Source organism: Chrysemys picta, chromosome 4, assembly GCF_011386835.1.
Source record: "Chrysemys picta bellii isolate R12L10 chromosome 4, ASM1138683v2, whole genome shotgun sequence".
Lineage (NCBI taxonomy): Eukaryota > Metazoa > Chordata > Testudines > Emydidae > Chrysemys > Chrysemys picta.
The window spans coordinates 53,695,317-53,710,246 of NC_088794.1; the positions used below are offsets into that span (position 1 = coordinate 53,695,317).

General features: G+C 49.6%; 1 pseudogene; it reads right to left on the reverse strand.

Moving 5' to 3' along the window:
* Positions 1-229: 229 nt before the first annotated feature.
* On the reverse strand, positions 230-9,332 carry LOC101950950 (phospholipid transfer protein C2CD2L-like; annotated as a pseudogene).
* Between the last annotated feature and the right edge of the window lie 5,598 nt (positions 9,333-14,930).

A 14,930-nucleotide genomic window follows, 5' to 3' on the forward strand; every position in this document is an offset into this window, starting at 1 on the left:
GGAACACAGCTCAGCTGTATTTGTTCACAACAAGTGACTGCCTTAAAACAAACCAAAACCCTTATGGAAGTAGCCACAACTACTTGTTCCAAACACACCCACATACCCTCTCCCCCCTCCCATTAGAGGAGCAGAAAAGCAGCATCACAGAACACGAGTGAAGTTAACGTGACCCACATGTCGGGCGCTAGAGGGAGGATGTCATCCCCCAGGCCCTGCTGAACATTGCTCATTCACCCTCACCTTTGTGATCCTTTAAGCTCCTGGTCTCCAGGCTCCTGTGGAGTCAGTTTCAGATTCCACATCCTCCCCTCAGGTCTTGCTGAGATGGCTGAGCGTGTTGTCTCATCCAGCTCCCGAGTAGCCCTCTGTCCTGAGAATGATGCTTCCAGCCGCTGAGATGGCTCAGTGGAGCTCTGAGTGTGGCCGCACATGCCTGCCATCACGGAGTACCCAAGCACGGTGGCCTCCAGAGATGCAGCATAACCGAGAGCAGGTGCCATTTCATCTTGGGCAACTGGTATCTGAAGAGGGTGCAAAGGTCAAACAGGAAAAAGCCAGGAGTTCAAGTTCACAAGTAACCTTTGTCTCCATTGGTCCCTCTCCTCCCCTCCTTAAAAAAGAGCTCAAGCCATTCCTACTCATTCTCCCACCTAGAGGAAAATGAGCTTCTGGGGGCTGGATGGAGAGGAGGATGGAGAGTTATCTTTCAGCCACTAAACTGCCCCCTGAGAGAGGCATCAGGGGGGACTCCTGAGGCTCAGGATGGATGGGCTTTGTGCATGGTCTTAAGCATAGTGAAGACCCATGTTTTGATGCTCAGGCCTTCAAGTTTTGTCTCCTCAGAGGAGCCAGTGCCCCAGTGTGGTACTAGGAGACGGTATGTTTGTATAGTTGCCATTATTTGGCGAGACGTATCTTAAGTGCATGGATCTCATAGCACAACATGGTTCTCCCCCTCCTCCTCCGTCCTCCAGCCAGGGGCATCTGGCAAAATCCCATCCCCCCTCTCTAAATTCTCCATGATGTGTCAGCTGGACACTGCATCATCTTCACTAACTTCCTATCCTACTGCTGTGACCTGTTGAACCCCCCAAAGGCAGCTGCATTTCAGTGATGGCAATGTGCTTTGAGATCCTTTGTGGGGTGATGCTACATGACTGCACGTCATTATTCAGCACAAATAGATTCCTTCGTATATGAGGTCCCTGGCAGGACCAAGCATCATGACACCCATACCCGTATTAACCACTAGCAGCCCACAAGTTTGGGGGAGAGCTCCCGCATCACCAGTCACCTTGGAAACTCCCGAGATGATCACTGTGCTGCGTTTTGTAGGGGTCTTCTTTGCAGGTTTGTTATTCGTTTCAGTCAACTGTCTGATCGCTGTCTCAGCCACAGGATCCAAGCCATGGACATGTGACTGTCCCCTAAACACAAAAAAGGAAACTGTGACAGGTCCCCCCCCCGAGGTGCTACCTGGAACTGAGGTACAGCTAACTCCTCTGTCTCACCAATCTGGGTTTCCTCGAGCACTGTGACCTTGTGACATTCCAAGCTTGCCCTCACACCAACATCCACAGGCAGGGCCCACACCCAGCTCTGTTCATGGATGTTCTGGCCAGCCATTGCATGAACCAAGAATAGAGCCAAATACCAGCCAAAATACCCCCAGCTCCCCCATTGCTGAACTGTCCTGCCCTGGTCAAAAGCCTGCCCAGTGTGAATGAATTACAATTACCCAGTTTGCCCCTCCCTCAATGTGGAGAGGAATATGCACAAAACCTTTGTTAACTGAGCTGAGATTTTTCCCAAACACTTCACTCAAACCGCACTGTTTTAGGTAAGACACATAAAACAGATTTATTAACGACAAATAGATAGATTGTAAGTGATTATAAGTAATAGCAAACAGATCAAAGATAGTTACCTAAGAAATAAACAAAATCGCAGTCTAAGTCATATAGACTAGATAGCATTTGAATCAAGCTGTATCTCACACTGTTAGACAGTACAAACAGTCCATCAGGCTTCCATACACAGGCTAGAAATCCCTTTAGCTTGGGACCTGCACTTCCCCCAGTTCAGTCTTTGTTCCTCAGGTGTTTCCAGGTGTTCTCTTGTGTGGGGAGAGGGGCCCTGCAGTGATGTCACTTCCCCCTTATATAGTTTCTTCCATAGGGCGGGAACCCCTTTGTTCCCAGCTCAATTTGTGGAAAAATATAGGTACCAAAATGGAGTTCAGTATCATCTGATTTGGTCACCAACCCTTGTCTGCTCCTGATGAGTCATGGCAGCCATTGTCCATAGGCTGACTAAAGTGTCCAGAGATGAGGATAAGCTCTTTCATGGTCCACTGTCTTTGCTGATGGGCCATTAGCACTGTCTAGCTTCTTCATTGTGGTACCTGAAAGGCCAGTGGTGGGTGTTTCCAACCTCACAACATCTTGCAGTAACACACACACAGCAAAACTTCATACACAATGACTGCACATACAATCCAACAGGATATTAATGTGAACAGATCCAGACTTTTAGAACGATACCTCCCAAGGCAAACTTTGTACAAAACACATCATAATTATATGACAGTGGTGAATATGGGGGTGCCAGGGTGTTGCTGAAACACCCCACAGACATGACTGCAGCGCTCCTGAGCAGAGATAATTCACCTCCAGACTGAGATGCATTACATGGAGAAACAGGCCCAGGAAGAAGAGTATCCACAGCCTTTCCTGCATCACTCTGGCGAAGGAAGTCTTGGAAGAGTCGACAGCTGAACTGCAAGACTTCAAAATTCAGAGTCCGAGCCACTCCTGGGCATCAAAGTTCCCTTAGCACTTTTTGTAAATTATTAGGAGTTTGGTTGCCTGTGTCCTGGCACAAAAGACTAACTCTGGTAATTCCACTTGGCCTCCCTAAATCCACCATGCAGTTCCAAATGGATATGAGATTCTGCTTCACTTCCTGTCCTAAATGGTCGTGAAGACTTGTTGTGTCCTGTTAAGCAGCTGGTGTGTTCTAACCCAGAGGTGAGAAGCAATCCCTGTGGATACAGCCCATGAAGCACTTTGGGATGAGATGCCTTACAGACATGCAAGATGATGACAAGGTGCCGGGAGATGTGGAAGGAAATAAGGGAGTAGAGGGTTGGGTTTTGAACTAACCCACTTGCCCCCTTACAGTAACTCAGGAAATTTGCTTCAATGATTCTGAAGAATGTGAGGTTTGGAATGTGGAACCATATGGAACAGCAGCGGGTCCAGTGGGGCCATGAGTATGAGCCACATTTGGCCACTGCTGATGAGCCTCACCAACTCAATCCCCACCTTCTCACTGCGAGGGAGGAGGGAGCTCCTTTGCTCCAGATGAAGCTCTGTTTCCTGTGCACTTACAGCTGCTGCTGGGGGAGGTACTGCTGGGACAGCTGCTCTCTCTCCAAAAGCCTTTTCCTCATCTTCTCTGTCACTTCCACCTTGCATGGGGACCTTGAGGGACAATCTAGACTCAAAAGGGAAAGAGAGGCACAAAGTTAATATGAACAAGAGCCGGGCCTCAGCTGAGGGTGCCAGGAGCCATTGTTCTATTTACCAGGACAGTCCGATGCCAGGACAGTCCCCCTGAGCTCTGGGGAGGGCTAGGGCTGCATTAGGACACCTGCCGTGCAGCTGCTGGAGAGTCAGCAGGAGACATTGGGTGAGGAATGGAACCCCTCCAGGGCAGGGGCCATTCAGGAGACCCAGCATGGGGGGAATCAGGCCTGGGATGCTCTGCAGCAGCTGCTGCCACACAGACCTTGGAGAGATGAGCCACGAAACCCACACAAAGCTGGCCCCTGGCACACAGCTCTGTAGCACTGGGACCCCGTACACCTGAGCACAATTCAGCAGGGCCCTGGGCCAGCCCCACCCAATCACCCTCTCCCACTGCCACGCTCTGGCAGGCCAGGGCACAAACACACTGGGCTTCTCCCTTTGCACAGCCCAACAGGACGGCAGGGGCTTTGGCCAACACAGCTTCCCCATCAAGCGCCCTGACAGGACGAGGGGGGAGTCTGGTGCTAACCCTTGTGCACTGTCGCTGAGAGTCTCCAGGCCCACGTTGTGGAGACACAGAACACAAAAACAATTCTTGCCCAGGGAGCTTATGGGCTCAGCAGTGGACGCTGCTGGATCCGTGACCGAGTGGCAGGGGACACTGATCAGCAGCTGGCGTGGGAGTGGGGTGAGCCAGGCCCATTGCCACGCAGAGCTCCATTAGCTACGCGCTCACCCATGGGTCTGCACTCCCGCGAGGCACATTTGCTGCTGCTTGCAAATACAGGTGTGATAATGAAGGGAGAGGGGGGTGGCTCCCTTTGATGGACACCCAGCCAACCAATTAGCTGTAAAATCCCTCTTGGTGGCTGTTCTCTACTTGCTTTACCTGTAAAGGGTTAAAAAGTCCCCCCAGGAAACATAGGTGCCGACTATGTTTCCCATGGGGAAAAATTAGTGGGTGCTCTGCACCAACCAGCAGCCAAGCTCCCCGCCCTGCCCCCCCTCCCCAGCTCACCTCACCTCCACCTCCTCCCCTGAGAGCGCTGTGTCCCCCGCTTCTTCTCCCAGCACTTTCCGCTGCAAAACAGCTGTTTTGTGGCATAACAAGCTCTGGGAGGGAGTCGGGAGGAGCGGGAATGCAGTGCAGTCAGGGGAGGAGGAGGGGAAGAGGCGGGGCCAGGGCGGGAATTTGGGGAAGGGGTTGGAATAGGAGCAGGGAGGGGGCGGAGTTGGGGTGGGGACTTTGGGGCAGGGGTGGAAGGGGGTGGGGCAGGGGTGGAGTCGGGGCGGGGCTGGGGGCAGAGGGGGGTTGAGCACCCACCGGCGCCAGCAGAAGTTGGTACCTATGCCAGGAAAGAAAGAAAAAAAGTGGGCACCTGGCCAAAAGAGCCAATGGGAAGGCTAGATTTTTTTTTAAATTGGGAAAGAAAGTTTCCCTTTATCTGTTGTTCTCTGGGCTGGAGGGACACGAACAGCAATGCTATAAGCAAAATGCTATGTAAGGTTTGAACCAGGTATGAAAAAGTATTTTCCATACCTAGAAGAAAATATCTGGATAGGGAATGTTTAGTTAGACACAATCAGGTTTATTTCTTATTTTGGCTTGTGGATCTCCTCTGTGCTAACCCCTGATGCTTTTGTTTGCTTGTAATCTTTAAGCTAAACCCCCAAGAAAGCTAGTTTGGAAGTTTAATTTTTGGAATTGCTCTTTTAAAATCTAGCAAAAGCCTAAGTTCCAGATGTAATTTTTCCTTTTTGTTTTTAATAAAATTTACCTTTTTTAAGCACAGGATTGGATTTTTGGTGTCCTAGGAGGTTTGTGCAAGTTGTTTGATTGGCTGATAGCCACAGCTGATTTCCTTTGTTTTCTTTCTCAGCTCTTCCCCATGGGGTGGATGAAAGGGCTTGAGGGTACCCCACAGGAAGGAATTCCCAAGTCTTCCTCCCTGGGTTCAAAGGGGTGTTTTTGCATTTGCGGGGTTGCAGCGTTTACCAAGCCAAGATCAGAGAAAAGCTGTAACCTTGGGAGTTTAATACAAGCCTGGAGTGGCCAGTATTCATTTTTAAAATCCTTGTGGGCTCCCACCTTCTGCACTTGGAGTGCCAGAGTGGGGATTCAGCCTTGACATGGTGGCAGAGCAGTGGGATAGTTTTGAACCAGAGGCACAGACCTCAGGATTTTAAAAGGACACATTTTTCCTTTTGGCTGCTTGAAAGCCAGGGAGTTTTTTTTCTCTTTCTTTTCTTTGCTGCCTGAGGGGGAACAGGCCCACAAAGGGATCACCCTGCAAAGCCAGGGAGTCCAACAAGCCATTTTTTTTCCTTTTCTATATTTGTGACAAGGAAATAGCTAGGCTAGAGTAGGGCAGCCCTGTGCATGAGGCTGAGGTCAGGCACTGAAACCCTAGAGAACCCAGTCTTCCCAAAGCAGCTCGCCACGGAGAAGACAGGCCCAGATCAAGCCCAGACACCCAGCCCAGAGAACAACAGATAAAGGGAAAGTTTCTTTCCCAATTTAAAAAAAATCTAGCCTTCCCATTGGCTCTTTTGGTCAGATGCCCACTTTTTTTTTTCTTTACCTGGGGGACTTTTTAACCCTTCACAGGTAAAGCAAATAGAGAACAGACCAAGAGGGATTTTACAGCTAACTGGCTGGCTGGGTGTCCATCAAAGGGAGCTCCCACCCCCGCCCCTCATTATCACAACAGGCTTGTCTGATAAAAAACACACTCTACCAGCAAAGACACAAGACCTAATTTCAGCCCATCCGGCGAGGAACTTGCTTCTCCTGGAAGTGAATAAACAGCCTTTACATCCATGGGCTATAAGGGGTGGGCACCTCTCTGCACCTTCAGATACACTGTTGCCGTCCACTGCTGAGCCCCTAAGCTCCCTGGGCGAGAATTGTTTTTGTGTTCTGTGTCTGTACAATGTCTAGCACCGCGGGGCCCTGATCCGGGACTGAGCTCTCTGGGCACTGCTGAAATACAAAGGAGAACAGCAGGGCTGGAGGATTTACAGGCTCCGTGTGAGGAGGGCTGGTTGGGTTGAGCCAGCAGTGAGTCCCCAGTAACACAGAGCTGCGCTAGTGATGGAAGATCTATTTTGTCTTCCCTACCTAGCACAGTTCAAAACTTAGCACTGACCAGCTGCAAGGATCCTGGCGGGCCCTGGTATGGTTGTAGCAGAATTTTCAATGTTCGGGAAAAGCGAGATCTGTGCAATAGGCAATGTAGTTCCATCTGGGCACCAGCCAGCTCCTGTGCCCCAGAGAGCTCCCACAGCTCACACTGAACCAGGGACAAAGGGGGGAGGAGGTTGGAAGAGAAGGTGCCAGCCTGGGACCCAGGAGACCCAGGGTCATTTCCCAGCTCTTCCACAGATGCTCTGTGTGGCCTCGGGCAAGTCCCTTATCCCCTCTGAGCTGCAGTTCCTTGTCTGTACAGTGGGGGCAGCAGCCAGGCCCTGCCCCACAGGGAGCAGTTAGAATAAATGCAATCGAGGTTGGACAGTGCTCGGATGCCAGGGGGATGAGGGCCAGGATGGTGCCTAAGACAGACCGAAAGCAAGGGGGAGCTACAGAACTGGTGGTGAGAGGGGTTTGGCCTTTGACAGTCTGCTCTGGGTGCCTGGGCTGTCAGACCCCAGCCAGCCACTGGCATTGCCAGACCTCCCTGATCTATGGTGCTGCTGCTCTCCCTGCTTCTAGGAGTCACTGCCTCCCCCTGGGCCAAGACCCCTGCAGCAATCATCTCCTGGGGCTGCCATGGCACTGAGCGGCTAGCAAGGCCTGAGACTCAGTTGGGTGTGGTGGGAGGAGGAGTGCTATGAAATCAGCTTCCATGTCATTGCTGCAGTGGGAGGGGAAGCAGAGATGGGGCCGTTTTACATCACACGGCCAAGGCACCCGGCAGCCTGGGCAGGTGCAAACAGCTGCCCGCATGGGCTGGGAGCTGGGGGTAGGGAGAGTTCGGGAACCCCCGTTCTGCGCTGTCACAAGGAGGAGGAGCAGGGATGGAACTGATTCTCCCACTCGGGGATCCGGAGACCCCCTGGCTCCAGCTGCATGGACGCGGGGAGGGGCTCTGGCCTGTGGTCAGCAGGAGCTGGGACTAGACGAGCCCCAGTCAAGTCCGGCGGGGACAGAGACGAGGAGGAGGGTTTGGCGGGGCTGGTGGCAAGGCACGGGAAGGCGGCACAGGCTGGTAGATGAGGCATTGGGCTGGGACTCAGGAGAGCTGTGTTCAGTTTCCAGCTCTGCTGTAAGTCTTCTGTGTGAGATCAGGTGAGCACTGTCGCTCTGGGTCTCAGCAAACTAGGGAGAGCAGGTCCCTGCTCCGTGTTTGGGTTGAGAGGCTAAATATAACACTCATGTGCTCAGCCACTGCCATGATGGGGCCAGGTCAGTGTCCAGACAGGGAGGTAGCTGGTGGCCAACATGGGCCATGTGGGGGTGATGAAAGGCAAATGGGAAGAAGCATGAGAGGTCAGGGAGTTGGAGAGTTGTGGGAATCACCCTCTTGTGAAATCAACCACCCCCAGATGGTGCAGGTCCCTCGCAGGCCTGGGGGTGCTGATCCGGGCTTTGCGCGCTACCCCGAGCGCTGATCCTGGCTCATTCCCAGGCAGCTGGGAGTGTGAGTGGTGGAGCTGCCGGCTCTGGGAATCTCCCTTCCCAGCATGAGATTGTCTCGGGGGGAAGCCCACCCCAGGAGCTGGCGTTTGTTGGTCTCTTCCACTGAGTGCTGGAGTCTCTGCCGCTCCAGATCTGGGGGAAGCGCCAGCTGTGAATTGGGAGCCAGAGCCGGGTTTGGATCTGAATCTGCCGGCACTGTGGAGCGTTCCGATGTGGGGAGCTAGCTCCCACCCGCGCCAGATCACAAAGTGCCACTTCAGAGCCTGGCAGGCAACTGGCTGGCAGCGCCCTGTGTGGAGCTGCAGCTTGGTCCTCCAGAGCCGGGTGCTGCTCCTCCTCTCTGCTGGCCAGCTGGCCGCAGCGCCTCAGCACCTGCCCGCTCAGCCCCACTTTAGCGCTCCTGCCTCCCCCATCTCCTCCCTGGCTGCACCTCACACCCTGTACCTGGCACGTCAGTACCCAGCGGTTTCTATTGCCTGGGGTAACCCTGCTGCTTGTGTGCATTTCCTCTATAAGCCATTGTTTGGCTTTTTTACTGTTGTACCTGAAAGGCTGTTTTGAACCTCACAACGTGTTTCAGTAACACAGACGTAGCTGAACTTCATAACTTCACATACAACGATAGCACATACAATCCAATGAGACATTAATGTCTAGCAGATAAAGACTTTTAGAATGATGCCGTACATACTTTGTACAAAACATATCCTAATGACATGACAGTGGCGAATATTAGGGTGCTTGGGTGTAGGGGAAAAATGACAAGTTTCATTGTGTTTAGGCACTTCGCCATTTTGTTTGTAAGGAGTTGTTGTTTGTTCACCATGTCGGTGACCTTCTTCTTGAGACAATTGCCGCCTTTTTCTTTCTAAGGCAGGAAAGAGCAAGGGTCACATGGCCTGTGTTCTGCCTAGTAACAGCAGAGCATAAAAGACTGCTGCACCCGAGAGGAGAGGCTGTCCTTCCTGGGGGCAGCGCAGTACGTGTCCTAGACAAGACTTGGAGGGATCTACAGAAGACCAAAGAAGAAGAACCAAACTCCATAGTTCCACCTATCAGTTCCTGATTGATTCCTAGCTTACCTGTATCCTGAACTCCTGTGTCCTCACCTTGCTGTCCTGATGCATTCCATCCTTGATGTCCTCTGTCGTGGCCATTTCTCTGAACCTGGTATAGTATGTTGTGTACCTCTGTACCTTACCTGTAGCAAATTCCCCGTTGTCCTTATAGGTTTGGGACCTTGACTTTATGTCAGTTTGTTGTGCCAACCTAGCATTCCTAGACCGTCCCTGATGAGTGTTTGTCCAGCCTGTTTTTTAAAACCTCCATGATGGGGAGTCCACCACTTACTTAGGTCATCTGTTCCAGTGCTTAGCCACCCTTAGACTTTTTCCTAATATTTAACCTAAATCTCCCTTGCTGCAGATTAAGCCCATTACTTCTTGTCCTACCTTCAGGGGATATGGAGAACAATTGGTCACCATCATCTGTGTAACAGCCCTTAACATATTTGAAGACTGTTACAGGTGCCCCCTCCGTCTTCTCAAGATGAAACATGCGCAATTCGTTCAACCTTTCTTCACAGGTCAGGTTTTCTAAACTGCTGATCATTTTTGTCACTGTCCTCTGGACTGGTTCCAGTTTGTTCACATCTTCCTTAAAGCGTGGTGCCCAGAACTGGACACAGTGCTCCAAGCTAGTACACCTGAGAATGACATTTCCCTTTTTCACAACAGCATCACACTGTTGATTCATATTGTGACAAAGTTCCTCCTCTATCTTGGTGAGTCCTGCGCTTATTGGCGGATTTTCTTGCCTCAGAGATTCACCATGTGGGTTGGGGAACAGCCCAGAGACCTTCCCCTCTGGAAGAACCCACAGTCCAGGTAAATTGGGAGGTTCGGGGGGAAACCCAGGCCCGTCCTCTACTCCGGGTTCCAGCCCAGGGCCCTGTGGATTGCAGCTGTCTATAGTGCCTCCTGTAACAGCTGCATGACAGCTACCACTCCCTGGGCTACTTCCCCATGGCCTCCTCCAAACACCTTCCTTATTCTCACCACAGGACCTTCCTCCTGGTGTCTGATAACGCTTGTGCTCCTCAGTCCTCCAGCAGCACACCCACACCCTCTCCCTCTCCCTCTCAGCTCCTTGCGCCTCTTGCTCCCAGCTCCTCACACTTGCACCACAAACTGAAGTGAGCTCCTTTTAAAACCCAGGTGCCCTGATTAGCCTGCCTTAATTGATTCTAGCAGCTTCTTCTTAATTGGCTCCAGATGTCCTAATTAGCCTGCCTGCCTTAACTGGTTCTAGCAGGTTCCTGATTACTCTAGTGCAGCCCCTGCTCTGGTCACTCAGGGAACAGAAAACTACTCATCCAGTGACCAGTATATTTGCCCTCTACCAGACTCCTGTACCCCACTGGTCTGGGTCTGTCACAATATTCAGTGTGAGACCCATGATAACCCCCAGATTCTTTTCTGCAGTACTGCCACCTAGCCGGTTATCCCCCACTTTGTTTTTATGCATTTGATTTTTTCTTCCCAAGTGCGTTACGTCACATTTGTTTTGACTGAATTTCATCTTGTTGACCTCAGACCAACTCTCCAATTTAGTAAGATCATTTTGAATTCTAATCTGTCCTTGAAAGTGCTTGAAACCCCTCCCCGCTTGTTGTCATCCGCAAACCTTACAAGCATAATCTCCTCTCCGTTAACCAAGTTCTTAATGAAAATATTGATTAGTACTGGACCAGGCACACCCCTGGGGGACCCCACTTGAGACACTCTCCCAGTTTGCTTCATAGACAGTGATAACTCCTCTTTGAGTATGGTCTTTCCAGCAGTTGTGCCACCACCTTATAATAATCTCCTCTGGATCATACTGGCTTAGTTTGCTTATGAGAATGTCTTGTGGAACTGTGTCAGAAGCCTTACTAAACTTCATATACATCATCATATACTGCCTGCCTCCATCCACTAGGCAAGTAACCCTGTCAAAGAAGGAAATTAGATTTGTTTGGCACGATTTGTTCTGGACAAATCCATGGTGGCTGTTCCTTATCACCCTATTATCTCCTGGGGGTTCTTACAAACTGTTTAATAATTTGTTCAGTATCTTTCTGGGTACCAAAGTTAGGCTGACAGGTCTATAATTCCTTGGGGCCACCTCGTTCCCCTTTCTGAAGATAGGTTCTGTGTCTGCCCTTCTCCGGTCCTTTGAGACCACAGCCCTGCTAAAGGTTCAGAGATTGCTTTGCCTAGCTCCATCTAGGGTGAATATCATGAGGCTCTGCCAACTTGAATACATCTAACTGACCTAAATCGTCTTTTACCTGTTCTCTCCTTAGTCGGGCCTGTATTCCTTCCCCCTTGTTGTTAATATTGTGTTAAGTATCTAGTCGCCATTAACCTTTTTAGTGAAAACTGAAGCAAAAAAAGGCATTAAACACCTTAGCTTTGTCTGGTGTCATCCATTATTTGCTCTCCTTCCCTGCTGAGTTGCGGCCCCACACTTTCCTTTGTCTTTCTCTTGCTCCTAATGCATTTATAGAGCTGCTTCTGATTGCCTTTTATGTCCCTTGCTAGTTAGAACTCATTTTTACCTTAGTCTTTCTGATTTTCTCCCTATGTCCTTGTGCTATTTTTTGGTACTTCTCCTTAGCAATTTGTCCCAATTTGTTTCTCTCAGGTCCGGCTCTCCTGAATGGCGTTCTAGGAGGTGCACGGGCAGCTGACGGCAGTGGAAAGGATCGTCTGGCTGATCAAACTCATGGCTGGTCATCACAGATTCAGCATGACCCTGGCTGCCTCCTAACTGCACTGAGCAGCCTCGCGGTGCAGCGCTCCCTGGCAGGGAAAACCCGGGCCAAGAATAGTGACTCAGCAAGGTCCTCCGCAGGAGTCCAATCTAACGAGCCCTGATGTTGATGGGTCTGTCCTCTGACTCCAGTGGGCTTTAGGTCAAGCTCCATAATTCTGTCTCCAAGGACTCTCCCCGCTGTTCCCCTAGGAACGCCAGTCCTCCAATTTACCATGATCCCTCTGAATTTTAGCTCTATCCTCCAAAGTGTTGGCAACTCCTCCTAGCTTTTTGTCATCTGCAAACTTGACCAGTCTGCTCTCTCTACCTACATCCAGGTCATTAATAAAGATGTTAAACAACACCAGACAACAATATTGTAGTCGAGCCAGAACGCACATAGTAGGCAAGCTAAATCACGTGATTCACATCTCCGGCACAACTGTCTGTTACAGCCAGCAGTCCTCTGATGCAGTGAAAAGAGCATTAGGAAATTGTTCTATTCCTAACTACTTCTTTGAGAAGGCTAAAGATGCTGATGTTATTGCCATAGGTTATGCTATGCAATGTCTGTGCTTAACTCAAGAATATTTAGCGCAAGGGATAAATGTTGTGCAATTCAGTGGAAACCCTGACCGTGTTTTAAAGAACATGACCAAACCGGATGATGCCTGCTTGCAGTGCTATATTGACTGTCTGGTCCACACAAAAAGTTACAGAACCCTGCTTAAGAAAAAGACTATTTGTAAGAAATCTAAAAGGATTAAGTTAAGAGAATGGTGAGGGGATAAACATGCAATATTGTCAGGGTTCCCTCCCCACTCTGAACTCTGGGGTACAGATGTGGGGACCCGCATGAAAGATCCCCTAAGCTTATTTCTACCGTGCCAAACGAATCTGATCTCCTTCTTCGAGAAAGTAACGGACTTATTAGATAAGGGAAATGCGGTGGACCTAATATACCTGGATTTCAGTAAAGCGTTTGATACTGTACCCCATGAGGAATTATTGGTTAAGCTGGAAAAGATGGGGATCGATATGAAAATCCAGAGGTGGATAAGGAATTGGTTACTGGGGAGAATGCAGCGGGTCGTATTGAAGGGTGAACTGTCAGGTTGGAGGGAGGTTACCAGTGGAGTTCCTCAGGGTTCAGTTTTGGGACCCATTTTATTTAATCTATTTATTACTGACCTCGGAACTGATTGCAGGAGTGGACTGATACAGTTTGCGGATGATACGAAGGTGGGAGGCGTTGCCAATTCGGAGGAGGATAGGGATATTCTGCAGGGAGACTTGAATGAGCTTGTGAATTGGAGTATCAGAAATAGGATGAAATTTAATAGTGAAAAGTGTAAGGTGATGCATTTAGGGATGACTAACAACAATTTTAGTTACAAGATGGGGACGCATTGGTTAGAAGTAACGGAAGAGGAGAAGGACCTAGGGGTTCTTGTAGACCGGAGGATGACTATGAGTCGACAATGTGACGTGGCGTTGAAAAAAGCCAATGCGGTCTTGGGATGCATTAGGCGAGGTATATCTAGTAGGGATAGGGAGGTGCTGCTTCCGTTGTATAAGGCGCTGGTGAGACCTCATTTGGAGTACTGTGTGCAGTTCTGGTCTCCCATGTTTAAAAAAGATGAACTCAAATTGGAACGGGTGCAGAGAAGGGCCACTAGGATGATCAGAGGAATGGAAAACCTGTCGTATGAAAGGAGACTAGAGGAGCTCGGGTTGTTTAGTCTGACAAAACGAAGGCTGAGGGGGGATATGATTGCTCTCTTTAAATATATCAGAGGGATAAATACCAGGGAGGGAGAGGAATTATTCCAGTTTAGTACTAATGTGGACACGAGAACGAATGGATATAAACTGGCAGTGGGGAAGTTTAGGCTTGAAATTAGACGAAGGTTTCTGACCGTCAGAGGGGTGAAATATTGGAACGGCCTTCCGAGGGAAACGGTGGGGGCGAGGGACCTGTCTGGTTTTAAGATTAAATTAGATAAGTTTATGGAGGGAATGGTTTAATGGTAAAACATATTAGCTGAGGAATACCGAGCAATAGCAGGTAAATAGTATAATGGCTAACAAGGGTCAGGCTGGAGACTCTTGCCTACATGCTCGGGGTCTTACTGATCGCCATATTTGGGGTTGGGAAGGAATTTTCCTCCAGGTAGATTGGCTGAGGCCCTGGAGGTTTTTCGCCTTCCTCCGCAGCATGGGGCAGGGATCGCTAGCAGGAGGGTTCTCTGCCAATTGAAGTCACCAAGACACAGGATTTGGGGACTTCATCAGCAGAGTCAAGGGAAGGGTAGGGACGGTTTTGTGGCCTGCAGCATGCAGGGGGTCAGACCAGATGATCATAATGGTCCCTTCTGACCTTAAAGTCTATGAGTCTATGAGGTTAAAAACTTCCCCAAGGCACAAATTCTTCCTTGTTCTTGGACGATCTCGCTGCTACCACCAAGTGAGTTAGACAAAGATTCAGGAAAAGGACCATTTGGAGTTCCTGTTTCCCCAAAATATCACCCCAAGCCCCTTCACCCCCTTTCCTGGGGAGGCTTGAGAATAATATACTAACCAAATAGATAAACAAGGTGAGCACAGACCAGACCCGTGGGTTTTTAGGACACTAAAAACCAGTAGGTTCTTAAAAGCAGAACTTTATTATAAAGAAAAAAAAGTAAAAGAAGCACCTCTGTAAAATCAGGATGGAAGGTAATTTTACAGGGTAGTAAGATTTAAAACACAGAGGATTCCCCTCTAGGCAAAACTTCAAATTTACAAAAAACAGGAATAAACCTTCTTAGCATAGGGAAAATTCACAAGGTAAAACAAAAGATAATCGAACGCATTTCCTTGCTTTACTTACAATTTTTGTAATCTAGATGCTTATTTCAAGTAGGGTTTTATGAGTGGTTTTTTTTTTTCTGCCCTGGTCTCTCTGTCCCAGAGAG